The sequence below is a fragment of the Mustela nivalis genome (genome assembly GCF_964662115.1).
Source record: "Mustela nivalis genome assembly, chromosome: 10".
NCBI lineage: Eukaryota > Metazoa > Chordata > Mammalia > Carnivora > Mustelidae > Mustela > Mustela nivalis.
Window position 1 is genome coordinate 62,839,186 of NC_139029.1, and position 15,013 is coordinate 62,854,198.

A 15,013-nucleotide genomic window follows, 5' to 3' on the forward strand; every position below is an offset into this window, starting at 1 on the left:
TTCAAAAGACTTTAGAGATGAGCCTATATCTCACGGTCAACACAAAGGTAGCAGAAGCATCAGGTTTCATAGAAGGAGAAAGAAACATGATTCCCTATCATCAAAATTAACTAACAACTATCTGACCATGAATAAGCCACTTGGCTCTTCTGTGCTTCATTTCCTCATCTATAAAACAGGAGTACTTCTCAGGGTTACTCTGAAGTTCAGAGAGACTATGTCTGTGAAGTACTTTAGCTTAGTGGTTTTCAAACACTACTTACTGTGCCTAAGGAATTCCTGCACCCTACCACCCCAGAAATTCACATTCAGTCGAGTTCTGGATATGCATGCATAAATCTGTATCTTTAGTTAAGTACTTCAGGTCATTGCAAAGTAGGGGTTGTAGGGGCTCCCCAAGGATATGGATCATACTTTGAAAAAAGTTATTTCAGTTTCTTCTGAAGCATTAGTGTTCATAAGCATTACCTAGGTACCTGTTTAAAATGCAAATTTCCGGGGGTGCCTGGCTAGTTCAGTCAATGGAGCAAGTGACTCGATCTCAGAGTTGTGGGTTCAAGCCCCACGTTAATGGTAGAGACTACTTAAAAATAAAACTTTTAGGGACACTTGGGTGACTCAGTTAACAGTCAGACTCTTTCAGCCCAGGTTAGATCTCAGAGTTGTGGGGTTGAGCTCTATGCCAAGTTCTGTACTCAGCAGGGAGTCTGCTTGAGATTCTTTCTCCCTCTCCTCTGCCCTTTTGCACCATACTTGAGTGTGTTCTAAAACAAACAAATAAATCTTTTTAATAAATAAATAGAATCTTTAAATAAAATAAACTGGAAATTTCTAAGCCTCATCCTTAGAAATTCAGATTCAATAAACTTGGGGTAGGGCACAGAATCTTCATTTTATCAAACACCACAGGTGACTCAGATGCAAACAGTTCATATCCATCCTTTTAGAAACCCTATACTAGATACTTCCCCCTACATATTTCCCATATTGTCCCCCACCTCTGTAGTTATCAACATCCAAGACCAACCTTAGGCTTTCATCATTCACTTTAACTAACTTACCTGACATGTAACTGGTCCTTCTACTTTAAGTCTCATCCCTTACAAATGCATGTTCTACAGAATGATCTAAAATGCACACCTATGTCCCTCTCCTAACTAAAATGCTTCCAACAGACTTCCACTTCTGGCCAAGACAAAGTAACAGGAATGAGATTTATGTTGCCACCCAAAACAATGAAAAACAACTAAAATTCGGGACAATAGACACTGGAAACCAGACAATGTAACCCAGGATAATGGTCAATGAAAGAGGAGAAACAAATGATAATTGCTCGAGCTTACTGATGCGAAAGTTTCCAGACTACAGAGTGTGGAGGGTAATCAAATCTCCCTGAGTTAAAAAGATGAACTGAGTAGTTTGGGGAGGCCAAAGTAACTACGGTTTCCAAAACATCAGAAGATCTGCAGAAACTCCCCTCAAGTCTAACCCAAGTACTGATCAGTGTGCATGTCCAAGGCCTGCAAAAGGCCTGGAAAAACATCCATAAGGAATACAGAGAATGATATCCACAGCCAGGGGTATGCTGGAAAACTTTTAACAACCAGGAGCAGTTAATTGTTTGTAGTTACTGGTTTACAGGATTACCAATGTCCGTGGTATGAATATTCCCACCTGCAGTAATTTCAAGCTATTAACTATCACTTAGGGCTAAGTTAGAAAAAGATGCATGGTAGCACATCAAACATTATCTAGTATTTGTACCACAGAGCTATAACAGATGTAAATTATCACCTGTGCATAAAAACCATAACATGTAATAATAGAATACTGAGGTAATGAGCTTTGAGGTATCATCCTTTGTTCTCAATATAACTGATTAAATTATAAGCACATATAATTTAATTCTATTAAGAATTAAACCAGCTCAGGGGCTCCTGGCTGGTTTAGTCAGTGGAACAGGCAACTCTTGATTTCAGGGTTCTGGGTTTAAGCCCCAAGATGGGTGTAGAGTTTACTTAAAAATAAAATCTCAAAAAAAAAAAAAAAAAAGAAGAAGAAGAAGAAGAATTTAACCACCCCAGAAACTTCCTAACATTTTAACAAACAGCCCTCACAAGCTCCAGCATACCACTGACCATGACTCACACTGCCCACAGCAATGGTCTGTATACCTTCTGGCTAGAGCAGAAAACCTTCCAATTCACAGAATATCAAATACAGTGCTCAGAGGGGCAATGCCTTAGTAGTGGGGTAAAATGAGTTCTAAAGACCACTCTGGTCCCACCTAACAGAATTTTTTAAAAGCCTAAAAATAATAATAATAAAGCCATTTCCAAGGAACTTAACTGTGTCTCAAAACAAACCTCAAGAATATTCATAGTAATATAAAAATTTCAGCACCGAACAAGGTAAAATTGACAATGCCTGGCATCCAATAAAAAATCAGCAGACGGGGCGCCTGGGTAGCTCAGTGGGTTAAGCCGCTGCCTTCGGCTCAGGTCATGATCTCAGGGTCCTGGGATCGAGTCTCACATCGGGCTCTCTGCTCAGCAGGGGGCCTGCTTCCCTTCCTCTCTCCTACTGTGATCTCTCTCTGTCAAATTAAAAAAAAAAAAAAATCAGCAGACAGGGGCGCCTGGGTGGCTCAGTGGGTTGAGCCTCTCTGCCTTTGGCTCAGGTCATGATCTCACCGTCCTGGGATCAAGCCCACATCTCTGCTCAGCAGGGAGCCTGCTTCCCCCCGCCCCCCCCCCCCGGCTGCCTCCCTGTCTACTTGTGAGCTCTCTCTAATAAATAAATAAAATCTTTAAAAAAAAAATCAGCAAAGAGTATCTTTAGATAGCCCTGTCCTGGTGGTATTTTCAATAGCCACTTAACCTTGCCTAGTACAGTATGGGGGTTGTAAACTAGCATGGAACCTTAAAGCAGGTTCTTGTTGGTGCACAGCACAAATTAGTTATATATTGGGATGGTAACGTTTCATCTTCAGTTGTCTCTGATGCAGCTCTACGAAATAGTTGTTGCTCTGTTAACAGAATACCACTCTGTAATTGCAAAGAAAAAAAAAACGTTGCAGCTGTTCCGTTGACATTCTGGGTGCTTCTAAGTAAATACCTTTTTTTAATTAGTATTATTGTCCTTTTCATAGGTCTAAAATTTTTCTTCTTAAAGGGACAGTAGTCTTTTGCTTTTGCACATTTTGGATCACATGGATTATTACAGTGTTTATCTTTTCAGATAGTTAGCTGATAAAAAACTTTTGTTTGCACCCTGCATACTCATGATGAGGGTAATAAAAGTTGAAATGAGACAGTTTTCATCCATAACTGAAACTCAAATCTTGATCGACTGATACCAGATCTCACATAGCCCAGTCACATTTATAAAGTGAAGAGCAATAAGTCTAATCACAGCATAGGATCAGTAGAATCGAACATTTTGAAAAGTCTGTCTTGAAGGACTAAGAGAAAAGTATGTTCTAATCCTTACATGAGGACTCTACATTCCTTAACTCCCATTACCATGTAATGGCAGTTATATTTGCAGTTCCCACATTAAAGAAGACATGAGAATGTATCCCAAAAGCATGGGCTTAAAATACACTGCCGTATTAAATTTTTTGTTGACATTAGTCCCAGCAAAGGGTCTGGACAAAAAGCGGGGGGGGGGGGGGGGGGGAGCTGGCTGTAAATAAATGTCTTCTCCTATTTATCTGAATATGGATTTCTTAGGAAACCTGACTTTCATTAAAGGTATTTTTAATTAATTGGGCCAACTTATAAAATGTATGCCACATTTAAAATCAGGTGTATTTTCTTATATTATAGTTTGCTCATTTATGTAAGTCAAACAGACCTAAAGGAAGAAGACACATAAAACTTGGTATTTCAGTATGAGTTACCTGACTTGAATTTGATTTTTCTTTACAAAACCCTAACTCATTCATCAGACTCATGCTTATCTACTTAGCAGTTTAGGGAACAATTTGGCAATTTTGTAGTTTTGTGAGATTATCGTTATCTTAAAGTGCCAGTGTTTTAAAATAGCGTTCTTGTAATTTTACATGCTTTTGTGATGGAGTGCTGTTTTGTTATATAATTTTGACTTGGATTCTTTCCATCTGCATTTGTTTATGTAATTTCAGGAGGAGTACTGAACATCTGAGTCCTGGATGATACTAGTAATTGCAGAGGTTTAAAAAACAAAATTAACAGACATGAAAAAGAGAAAAATATCAGTCATACTGAGAAAAATAAACAGAAATTGATCCATACATGATAGATCTACTAAACAAGAACATTAAATGATTTATTATAAATGTAGTTCCTATGTTCAAAAAAGTAATCGAGGGGCCCCTGGTGGCTCAGTGGGTTAAGGCCTCTATCTTTAGCTAGGGTCATGATTCCAGGGTCGTGGGATCAAGCTCCGCGTTGCGTCGGGCTCTCTGCTCAGCAGGGAGCCTGCTTCCTCCTCTCTCTCTGTCTGCCTCTCCACCTACCTGTGATCTCTGTCTGTGAAATAAATAAATTTTTAAAATCTTAAAAAAAAAAAGTATATGGAGAGAGATTAAGCATGTTAGGTAGAAATATAAAAGACTTTTTAGGGGCACCTGGCTGGCTCAGTGAGTTAAGCTGCTGCCTTCGGCTCGGGTCATGATCTCGGGGTCCTGGGATCGAGTCCCACATCGGGCTCTTTGCTCGGCAGGGGGCCTGCTTCCCTTCCTCTCTCTCTGCCTGCCTCTCTGCCTACTTGTAATCTCTGTCAAATAAATAAATAAAATCTTTAAAAAAAATAAAAGACTTTTTAGAAATTTGATTGTTTTGGTATTATAAAAATTATTTTAGTATTTTAAAAAACTGGCTGGGATTAGGTCAATGAAAATGAGGACAAAGCAAAAGACATTATACAAAAGAGAAGAAAACAAGACTGAAGGAAAAAAAGCATAAACAAACTGTGGAACATCATCAAGCATCCCAGTACACGAGTATCCAATTAGTCAGAGTACCCAAAAGAAGCAGGAAAGGGGCACGTGAGTGTTTCAGTCAGTTAAAGGATCTGATTCTTGGTTTTGGCTCAGCTCATGATCTTAGGGTCCTGGAATTGAGCCCCATATGGGGCTCAGTATCTAGCAGGGAGTCTGCTTGAGGATTCTCTCTCATTCGTCCTCTGCCCCTCCCCGTGCTCTCCTGTGTATACCCATGCATGCTCTCTCTCTCTCAAAACTCAATAAATCCAAAAATAATAAAAATAAGGTGCCTCGTTAGCACAGTAGGTAGTACATTAGTCTCATAAAAATAACAAAAACAAAAAATACATAAGTAGGGAAAATAATGGCCCAAAACTTTTCAAATTTCATGGAAATTATAAATCCAAAGATCAAAGAAGCTAAAGAGAATGAAATTTAGGGAGACAAGATGGTGGGGAACTAGGAGGAGGCACCGTTTCAACCTGTACCCTAAAGTGAGTTGATTACCTACCAAAGAACTCTGATCACCCATGAAATCAGTCTGAGATTAGAATTATACACGTCTGGAGAATGAAATCTATCTTTAAGGTATTGAAAGATGCTATTAAGAACTCAGTTGCCAGAGCAAATATCTTTCAAAAACTAACATGAAATAAAGATATTTTAAATTATAAATGTTGAAAGATACCATCACCAACAGACATGCACCATAAGAAATATTAAAGTAAGTTTTTCAGACATAGGATATTAGATGACCGTCTGGGTCTACCCAAAGGAATGAAAAGCACAGGAAAGAGTAAAAGAGAATAAATAAAAAAATTTTCCCCCTTAGTTTTTAAATGTCCTTACAAGAGAATTGATTATTTTAACCAAAAAAAGATACCAATACATTGTGAAATTTACAACATAGATGGAAGTAAACTGTATAAGCAAAACAGCAGAGATAATAATATTACACGTGAAGTGGTATAGTATCATATATGTGATAAATTAAAGATGTGATAAATTAAAGATTATGAAACCTAAAATAACCATTTAAAAAAACCCACATGTGATAGTCAATAAGCCAACAAAGGAAATGAAATAAAGATATTTTAAAAACACCCAAATAAGGCAGAATAAAAAGGAAATGGGAATAAAGAACATATAGGATAAAGTTTTAAAAATTGGAAGATAGGAGATTTAAATTTACCTATTATCAAAAATCACTTTAGGGGCGCCTGGGTCGATCAGTGGGTTAAGGCCTCTGTCTTGGGCTCAGGTCATGATCCCAGCGTCCTGGAATCAGCCCCACTGCAGAGCAGACTCTCTAAGAGTCTGCTCGGACTCTCTTAGAGAGTCTGCTCGGCAGGGAGTCTGCTTCCTCCACTCCCTCTGCCTGCCTCTCTCTGCCTACCTGTGATCTCCGGCTGTCAAATAAATAAATAAAATCTTTTTTAAAAAATCACTTTAGGGCGCTTGGGTGGCTCAGTGGGTTAAGCCGCTGCCTTCGGCTCAGGTCATGATCTCGGGGTCCTGGGATCGAGTCCCACATCGGGCTCTCTGCTCAGCAGGGAGCCTGCTTCCTCCTCTCTCTCTCTCTGCCTGCGTCTCTGCCTACTTGTGATCTCTCTCTGTCAAATAAATAAAATCTTTAAAAAAAAATCACTTTAAATGTAAATGGTCTAAAAACAGTTTAAAAGTAGTTTAAATTATTTGAAAAAAGCAATATGGAAAGAATAATTAGTAAGAATTCAAATCACATAATTTGACTACAATGGAATTAAATTAGAAATCAGTAATATATCTCAAAAATCCCCAAATACTCAAAATAAGTAACAACCCATAAGTCAAAGAGAAAATCAAAAGCGAAATGAGAAAATTGTAGAACTACATGAAAAAACCCTACATTTTAAAATCTGTGACATACAACAAAAGCAGTATTACAAGGAAATTTACAGCAATAAACATACATTAGTAAAGACACAAGGTCTCAACTCAATGACATTTAGAAGAGTATAATATAATCATAAAAAGAAGAAATTAACAAAAAAGGACAGGCAATAAGAAATGAATAAATAAATAAGAACCAATACAAAAGAAAACAGAAATTTAAAAAAAAAAAAAAGAAAGAAAGCTTGCACTCTGGACCCAAGAGAAGGAGTTGGTTTGTTTTGTTTTTTTGAACTAGGCTCTATACCCAACATGGAGCTTGAACTCACAACCCTGGTATAAGAGATCAAGAATCACATGCTCTACCAACTGAGCCAGCCAGGAACATCCCCCCCCCCACCCCCGCCAAAAGACGGTTAAGAAAAATCAACAAAACTGATAAATCTCTAGCCAGACTGACTAGGAAAAAAATATAAATTACCAACTATTAGAAATAAATTATATTAATATAACTACAGATTCTCTATTTTAAAAATAATTATTTTAGGGGCACCTGGGTGGCTCAGTGGGTTAAGCCTCTGCCTTCGGCTTAGGTCATGATCTCAGGGTCCTGGGTTTGAGCCCCGCATCGGGCTCTCTGCTCAGCAGGGACCCTCCTGCTTCCCCCCGCCACCACCTGCCTCTCTGCCTACTTGTGATCTGTCAAATAAATAAAATCTTGAAAAAAATTATTATTTTAACAAGGGAGGCAAGACAAACCAATGGGAAAAGAATAATCTTTTCAACAAATGGTGCTGAAATAATTGGATATCCACAGGCTTAACAGATACAGAGTTACATAAACAAAAAAAGTCCTGGAGATGTACAGTGGTACTGGGCTGCCCACAATGTGATGTACTTAATGCCACTAAAGTGTACACTTAAAAATGGTTAGGGGTGGCACCTGGGTGGCTCAGTTGGTTAAGCGACTGCCTTCAGCTCTGGTCATGATCCTGGAATCCCAGGATCAGGTCCCGCATCAGGCTCCCTGCTCAGCAGGGAGTCTGCTTCTCCCAATGACCTCTCTCTCTCAAATAAATTAATTAAAAAAAAAAATGGTTACGGTTGCCAGGGTAGTAGCTCAGCTGGTTAAGCATCCAACTCTCAGTTTTGGCTCAGGCCCTATCTCAGGATCTTGAGACTAAGTGCTGCACGCAGGGGGCTGCTCGCTGAGTGTAGAGCCTCCTTAAGATTCTCTCTCCTCAGATGGGATTCCAAGATGGCAGAGGAGGAAGAGACCTAAATTTCTTCTGGTCCCAGGAATTCAGCTAGATATTATTAAATAATTCTGAACACCGAAGAACTCAAAAGAAGGTTGACAAAAAGAATAGCACCAACTCTATGAACAGAAAAACGACCACGTTCTAGAAGGTAGGACATGAAGAGAAGTGAATCCAAGGTGATATACAGGAAGATAGACCGTGGAGGGGAGGGAGCCTCCATCAGCCGACTCCCAACAGGTGATAGAGCAGCAGAGCACAAAAAAAGGAAAAAAGGAGAGAATATGATCAGGCAGGTGAATAGAACAAAGCCATATACTAGATCTGGGGTATATTTTGGTCTGTCAGAAGAATCTGCACCCCAAAATTTTAAGGAAAGAAAAGCTTACGTGTGTGTGTGTGTGTGTGTGTGTGTGTGTATGGTTAAATACAATGAAGGGATAGAATAAGATTGTAATAATGGATATTTAAAAAATTTTTAAATGAATTGATAAATTGACTGAAAAAGAAGGAAAAATTTTTTAAAATAGAAAGAAAAAAATAAAAATTTTAAAAATTAACTTGGAAAGACTAAGGAATCATATGGAAAAAGCCATGAATTCTGTATGTTGTATTCCCCTAGCACTGGACCTTTGTAGTTCTCAATGATTAGTAGATTTGGTCTTGGCTGGATGTTCTTGCTGATCTTCTTGGGGAGGGAACAACTGCATTAATTTTCAAATGTCTTTGCCACAGGAGGATTTGCACCACCCTTGCGGTGGGCTTAGCCCAGGGGCTGGGCTAAGTAAGTAGTCTGCTCACGTTTGCACTTGGTAGCTTTTGGTAGTCTTGGTAGTCTTTCCGTACAGCTTTGGAGGGCGAGAATTAAAATGGCAGCCTCCCAATCTCTGGCCGTGGAGGAGCCAAGAGCTCAGGGCCACACTCCTCAGTGAGCCCTCGGAGAAAAGCAGTCGATCACTCCTGTCTCCTGATATCTGGCAGAACTCCATGCTCTTCCAGCCTGTGACCAAGTGTTTCTGTCTCCAGCACATGACCCATTTGTAGTCTCCAAACCCACAGATTCCTGTGGCGGACTCCTATGTCAGGGTCCCATGCCACTCCTCCTAGGGGAGGAAGGGGATCTCCCAGATCTGCCACACGTTGGGCCCCTGTTCGAAGGAGTAGTGGCTCAACTATGCCACAGATTTTATTCACCAGTGAGACCACAGTCTTCTTTTTTTATTCCTCTCTCCTCCCCTGCCCCCATAGTTTCAGGTCTCTTCTGATATGTTTAGTGTATATTTTTCTGGGGCCATTGTTACCCTGGTAGCATTTTGTTCTCTTGTTCATCTATTTTTCTCTGGAAAAAATGACAAAATGGAAAAACTCACCTCAAAAAAAGAACAAGAGGCAATACCAACTGCCAGGAAGCTAATCAACATGGACATTAGCAGAATGTTGGAACTAGAGTTCAGAATGACGATTATTTAGATACTAGTTGGACTTGATAAAAGAACAGAAGATACTAGAAAATCCCTTTCTGGAGAAATAAAACCTAACCAAGTTGAAATCAAAAAGGCTATTAATGAAGTGCAATAAAAAACGGAAGCCCTAGCTGCTAGGATAAATGAGGCAGAAGAGGGAATTAGTGACACAGAAGACCAAGTGATGAAGTATAAAGAAGCTGAGAAAAAGAGAGAGAAACAACTACTGGATCACAAGGGGATAATTCAAGAGATAAGTGATATCATAAAGCAAAACAATATTAAAATAATTGGAATCCCAGAAGAAGAAAGAGAGGGGCAGAAGGCATAATGGAGCAAAATACATCAGGGAACTTCCCTAAGTTGGTGAAGGAAACAGACATCAAAATCCAGGAGGCAGAGAGAATCTCCCTCAAAATCAATAAAAACAGGTCAACACCCTGACATCTAGTAGTAAAACTTACAAATCTAAGAGACAAAGAAAAAATAGTGAAAGCAGCCGGGGACAAGAGGTCTGTGACCTACAATGGGAGAAACTTAGACTGGCAGCAGACCTATCCACAGACACCTGGCAGGCCAGAAAGGACCGGCATGATATAGTCAGGGTACTAAATGAGGAAAAATATGCAGCCAAGAATACTATATCCAGCTATGAAGTCACTGAAAGTAGGAGATAAAAACCTTCCAGGACAAAGAGAAACTAAAAGAATTTTTGTTTTAGCCAGCCCTACAAGAAATATTAAAAGGAGGGCGCCTGGGTGGCTCAGAGGGTTAAGCCTCTGCCTTTGGCTCAGGTCATGATCTCAGGGTCCTGGGATCGAGTCCCACATTGGGCTCTTTGCTCAGCAGGGAGCCTGCTTCCTCCTCTCTCTCTCTCTGCCTGCCTCTCTGCCTACTTGTGATCTCTGTCAAATAAATAAATAAAATCTTAAAAAAAAAAAAAGAAATATTAAAAGGAGTCCTCTAAGCAAAGGAACAGCCTAAAAGTAACATAGACAAGAAAGGAACAGAGACGATATATGGTAACTGTCACCTTACAGGCAATATAATGGCACTAAATTCATATCCTTCAATAGTTACCCTGAATGTAAATGGGCTAAATACCCCAATCAAAAGACACAGGGTGTTAGACTGGATAAAAAAACAAGACCCATCGATATGCTATCTGCAAGAGACCCATTTTACACCCTAAGACATCTCTTGATTAAGAGTGAGGGGGTGGAAAACCAGTAGCAATCCTTGTTATCAGACAAATCAGATTTTAAACCAAAGTCTATAAATAAGAGATGAGGAGGAACACTGTATCATACTTAAAGGGTCTATCCAACAAGATCTAACAACTGTAAATATTGATGCCCCTAACATGTGAGCAGCCAATTAGATAAGCCAATTAATAACAAAATCAAAGAAACACGTCAACAATAATTTTAACACCCACATTAATGAAATGGACAGATCATCTAAGCAAAAGAACAACAAGGAAATAAGGGCTTTAAAGGACACACTGGACCAGAATGACTTCACAGATATATTCAGAACATTCCATCCCAAAGCAACAGAATACACGTTCTTCTCTAGGGCACATGGAATATTCTCCAGAATAACAGGGTCACAAATCAGGTCTCAACTGGTACCAAACGAGTGGGATCATTCCCCACCTATTTTCAGATGACAATGCTTTGAAATTAGAACTCAACCACAAGGGGAAGTTGAAAAGAACTCTCCATACATTTGAGTTCTTTCCGGAGGCTAAAGAGCATCCAACTAAAGAGTGAATGGGTCAACCAGGAAATTAAAGAAGCATTTTAAAAATTCACGGAAAAAAATGAAAATGAAAACACAACTGTTCAAAATCATTGGGAGGCAGCAAAGGCACTCCTAAGAGTAAAATATATACCAATACAAGCCTTTCTCAAGAAACAAGAAAGGTTTCAAATACACAACCTAACCCTACACCTAAAGGAGCTGGAGAAAGAATAGCAAATAAAACCTAAACGCAGCAGGAGAAGCGATATAATAAAGACTAGAGCAGAAATCAATGAAACAGAAACCATAAGAACAGCAGAATAGAACAACGAAACCAGAAGCTGAATCTTAGAAAGAATTAATAAGATGGATAAACCCCTGGCCATCAAAAAGAAAAGAGAAAGGACCAAAGTAAATAAAAACATGAATGAAAGAGGAGAGATCACAACCAACACCAAAGAAACACAAACAATTGTAAGAACATATTATGAGCAGGGGCACCTGGGTGGCTCAGTGGGTTAAAGCCTCTGCCTTCAGCTCAGGTCGTGTTCCCAGGGTCCTGGGATCCAGCCCCGCATCGGGCTCTCTGCTCAGCAGGGAACCTAACTACTCCTCTCTCTCTACCTGCCTCTCTGCTTACTTGTGATCTCTGTCAGTCAAATAAATAAATTAAAAATTTTTTAAAAAAACATATTATGAGCAACTATTGTGCCAACAAATTAGACAATATAGGAGAAATGGTTGCATTCCTAAAGACGTTAAACTACCAAACTGAACGAAGAAGAAAAAGAAAAACCTGAACAGACCTATAACCAACAAGGAAACTGAAGCAGTTATCAAAAATCTCCCAACATGGGGTGCCTGGGTGGCTCAGTGGGTTAAGCCGCTGCCTTCGGCTCAGGTCATGATCTCAGGGTCCTGGGATCGAGTCCCGCATCGGGCTCTCTGCTCAGCAGGGAGCCTGCTTCCTCCTCTCTCTCTCTGCCTGCCTCTATGCCTACTTGTGATCTCTCTCTGTCAAATAAATAAAAATAAAATCTTAAAAAAAAAAAAAATCTCCCAACAAACTACAGCCCAGGGCCAGATGGATTCCCAGGGGAATTCTACCAAACATTTAAAGAAGAAATAATACCTCGTCTCCTGAAACTATTCTAAAAAACAGAAATGGGAGGAAAACTTGCAAACTAATTTAATGAGGCCAGCATTACCTTGATTCCCAAACCAGACAAAGATACCACCAAAAAGGAGAACTGCAGACTAATAATATCCCTGATGAATATGGATTCAAAAATTCTCACCAAAATACTAGCTAAGTATTTATGTACCAACAGTACATTAAAAGGCGTATTCATCACAACCAAGTGGGGTTTATTCCTGGGCTACAAGGTTGGTTCAACATTTGCAAATTAATCAATGCCATGCACTACATTAATCAAAGAAAGGACAAGAACCATACGATACTCTCGATAGATGCTGAAAAAGCATTTGACAAAGTAGAGCATCCTTTCTATTTTTTTTTTAAGATTTTATTTATTTATTCGAGAGAGAGAGCATGAGAAGGGAGAGGTCAGAGAGAGAAGCAGACTCCCTGCTGAGCAGGGTGCCCCATGTGGGACTCGATCCCAGGACTCCAAGATCGTGACCTGAGCCGAAGGCAGTTGCTTAACCAACTGAGCCACCCAGGCGCCCCTAGAGCATCCTTTGTTGATCAAAACTCTTCAAAGTGTCGGGATGGGGGGTATATATCTCAATATTCTAAAAGCCATCTATGAAAAACCCACAGCGAGAATCATTTTCAATGGAGACAACTGAGAGCTTTTCCCTTAAGGTCAGGAACACGGCAGGGCTGTCCACTATCACCACTGCTGTTCAACACAGTACTGGAAGACTGAGCCTAAGTAATCAGACAACAGAAGAAATAAAAGGCGTCCAAATCGGCAAAGAAGTCAAACTTTCACTCTTTGCAGATGACATGATACTTTATGTGGAAAACCCAAAATATTCCACCCCAAAACTGCTAGAACTCATATAGGAATTCAGTAAAGTGGCAGGATATAAAACCAATGCACAGAAATCAGTTGCATTTCTATACACCAACAAGACAGAAGAAAGAGAAATTAAGGAGTGGATCCTATTTACAACTGCACCCAAAACCGTAAGATACCTAACCAAAGAGACAAAGAATCTGTACTCAGAAAACTATAGAATACTCATGAAAGAAATTGAGAAAAACACAAAGAAATGGTAAAACATCCCATGCTCATGGATTGGAAGAAAAAATATTGTGAAAATGTCTATGTACCTAGCGCAATCTACACATTTAATACAATACTTATCAAAATACCATCAACATTTTTCAAAGAAACAAAACAAATAATCCTAAAATTTGTATGGAACCAGAAAAGACCCTGAACAGCCAGAGGAATGTTGAAAAAGAAAAGAAAGCAAAGCTGGTGGCATTACAATTCCACGCTTCAAGGTCTAAAGAGAGTATGGTACTGGCACAAGACACACAGATCAGTGGAACAGAATAGAGAGCCCAGAAATGGGCCCTCAACTCTATGCTCAACTAATCTTCGCCAAAGCAGGAAAGAATGTTCAATGGAAAAAAGTCAGTCTCTCCAACAAAGGGTGTTGGGAAAATTGAACAGCCACAAGCAGAAGAATGAAAGTGGACCATCTCCTTACATCACACAAAACTAGACTCAAAAATCAATGAAAGACTTTGGTGTGAGACAGGGATCCATCAAAATCCTTGAGAACAAAGGCAGCCACCTCTTCGACCTCAGCCACAGGCAACTTCTTCCTAGGAACATGCCAAAGGCAAGGGAAGCTAGGGTAAAATGAACTAGTGGGACCTCATCAAGATAAAAAGCTTCTGCACAGCAAAGGAAATAGTCAACAAAACCAAGACAACTGACAGACAACCAGAAAACTGACCGAATGGGAGAAGATATTCACAAATGACATATTAGATAAAGGGCTAGTATCCAAAATCTAGAAAGAACTTATCAAACTCAACAACCAAAGAACAAATAATCCAATCAAGAAATGGGCAGAAGGGACGCCTGGGTGGCTCAGTTGGTTGGACGACTGCCTTCGGCTCAGGTCATGATCCTGGAGTCCCGGGATCGAGTCCCACATCGGACTCCCAGCTCCATGGGGAGTCTGCTTCTCTCTCTGACCTTCTCCTCGTTCATGCTCTCTCTCACTCTCTCTCAAGTAAATAAATAAAATCTTAAAAAAAAAAAAAGAAAAGAAAAGAAATGGGCAGAAGACATAAACAGTCATTTCTGCAAAGATATCCAGATAGCTAAGACACATGAAAAAGTGCTCCACATCAGTCGGCATCAGGGAAATACAAATCAAAACCACAACGAGACACCACCCTATACCAGTCAGAATAGCTAAAATTAACCAGTCAGGAAACGAGATGTTGGCAAGGATGCAGAGAAAGATGTTGGAACACTCCTACACTGCTGGTGGGAATGCAAGCTGGTGCAGCCCCTCTGGGAAACAGTATGGAGGTTCCTCAAAAGTTGAAAACAGAGCTACCCTACGGCCGAGTAATTGCACTACTGGGTATTTACCCCAAAGATACAAATGTAGTGATCTGATGGGACGTGCACCCCAATATTTATAGCAGCAATGTCTAAAATAGCCAACCTATGGAAAGAGCCTAGATATCCACTGACAGATGAATG

At 39.8% G+C, this 15,013-nt stretch overlaps 1 protein-coding gene across 18 annotated transcripts in view; it reads right to left on the reverse strand.

Moving 5' to 3' along the window:
* The window catches only part of ZZZ3 (zinc finger ZZ-type containing 3), a 119,964-nt gene that overhangs the window by 67,917 nt on the left and 37,034 nt on the right, over positions 1-15,013 (reverse strand). Inside the window, exon 2 of one of the 18 annotated variants that reach the window (XM_082686611.1) lies at positions 2,404-2,596. The exons of the other annotated variants lie outside the window; for them this stretch is intronic. The gene's annotated coding sequence lies outside the window, so the exon portion shown is untranslated. The remainder of the gene's footprint in view (positions 1-2,403; positions 2,597-15,013) is intronic. 18 annotated transcript variants of the gene reach the window in all.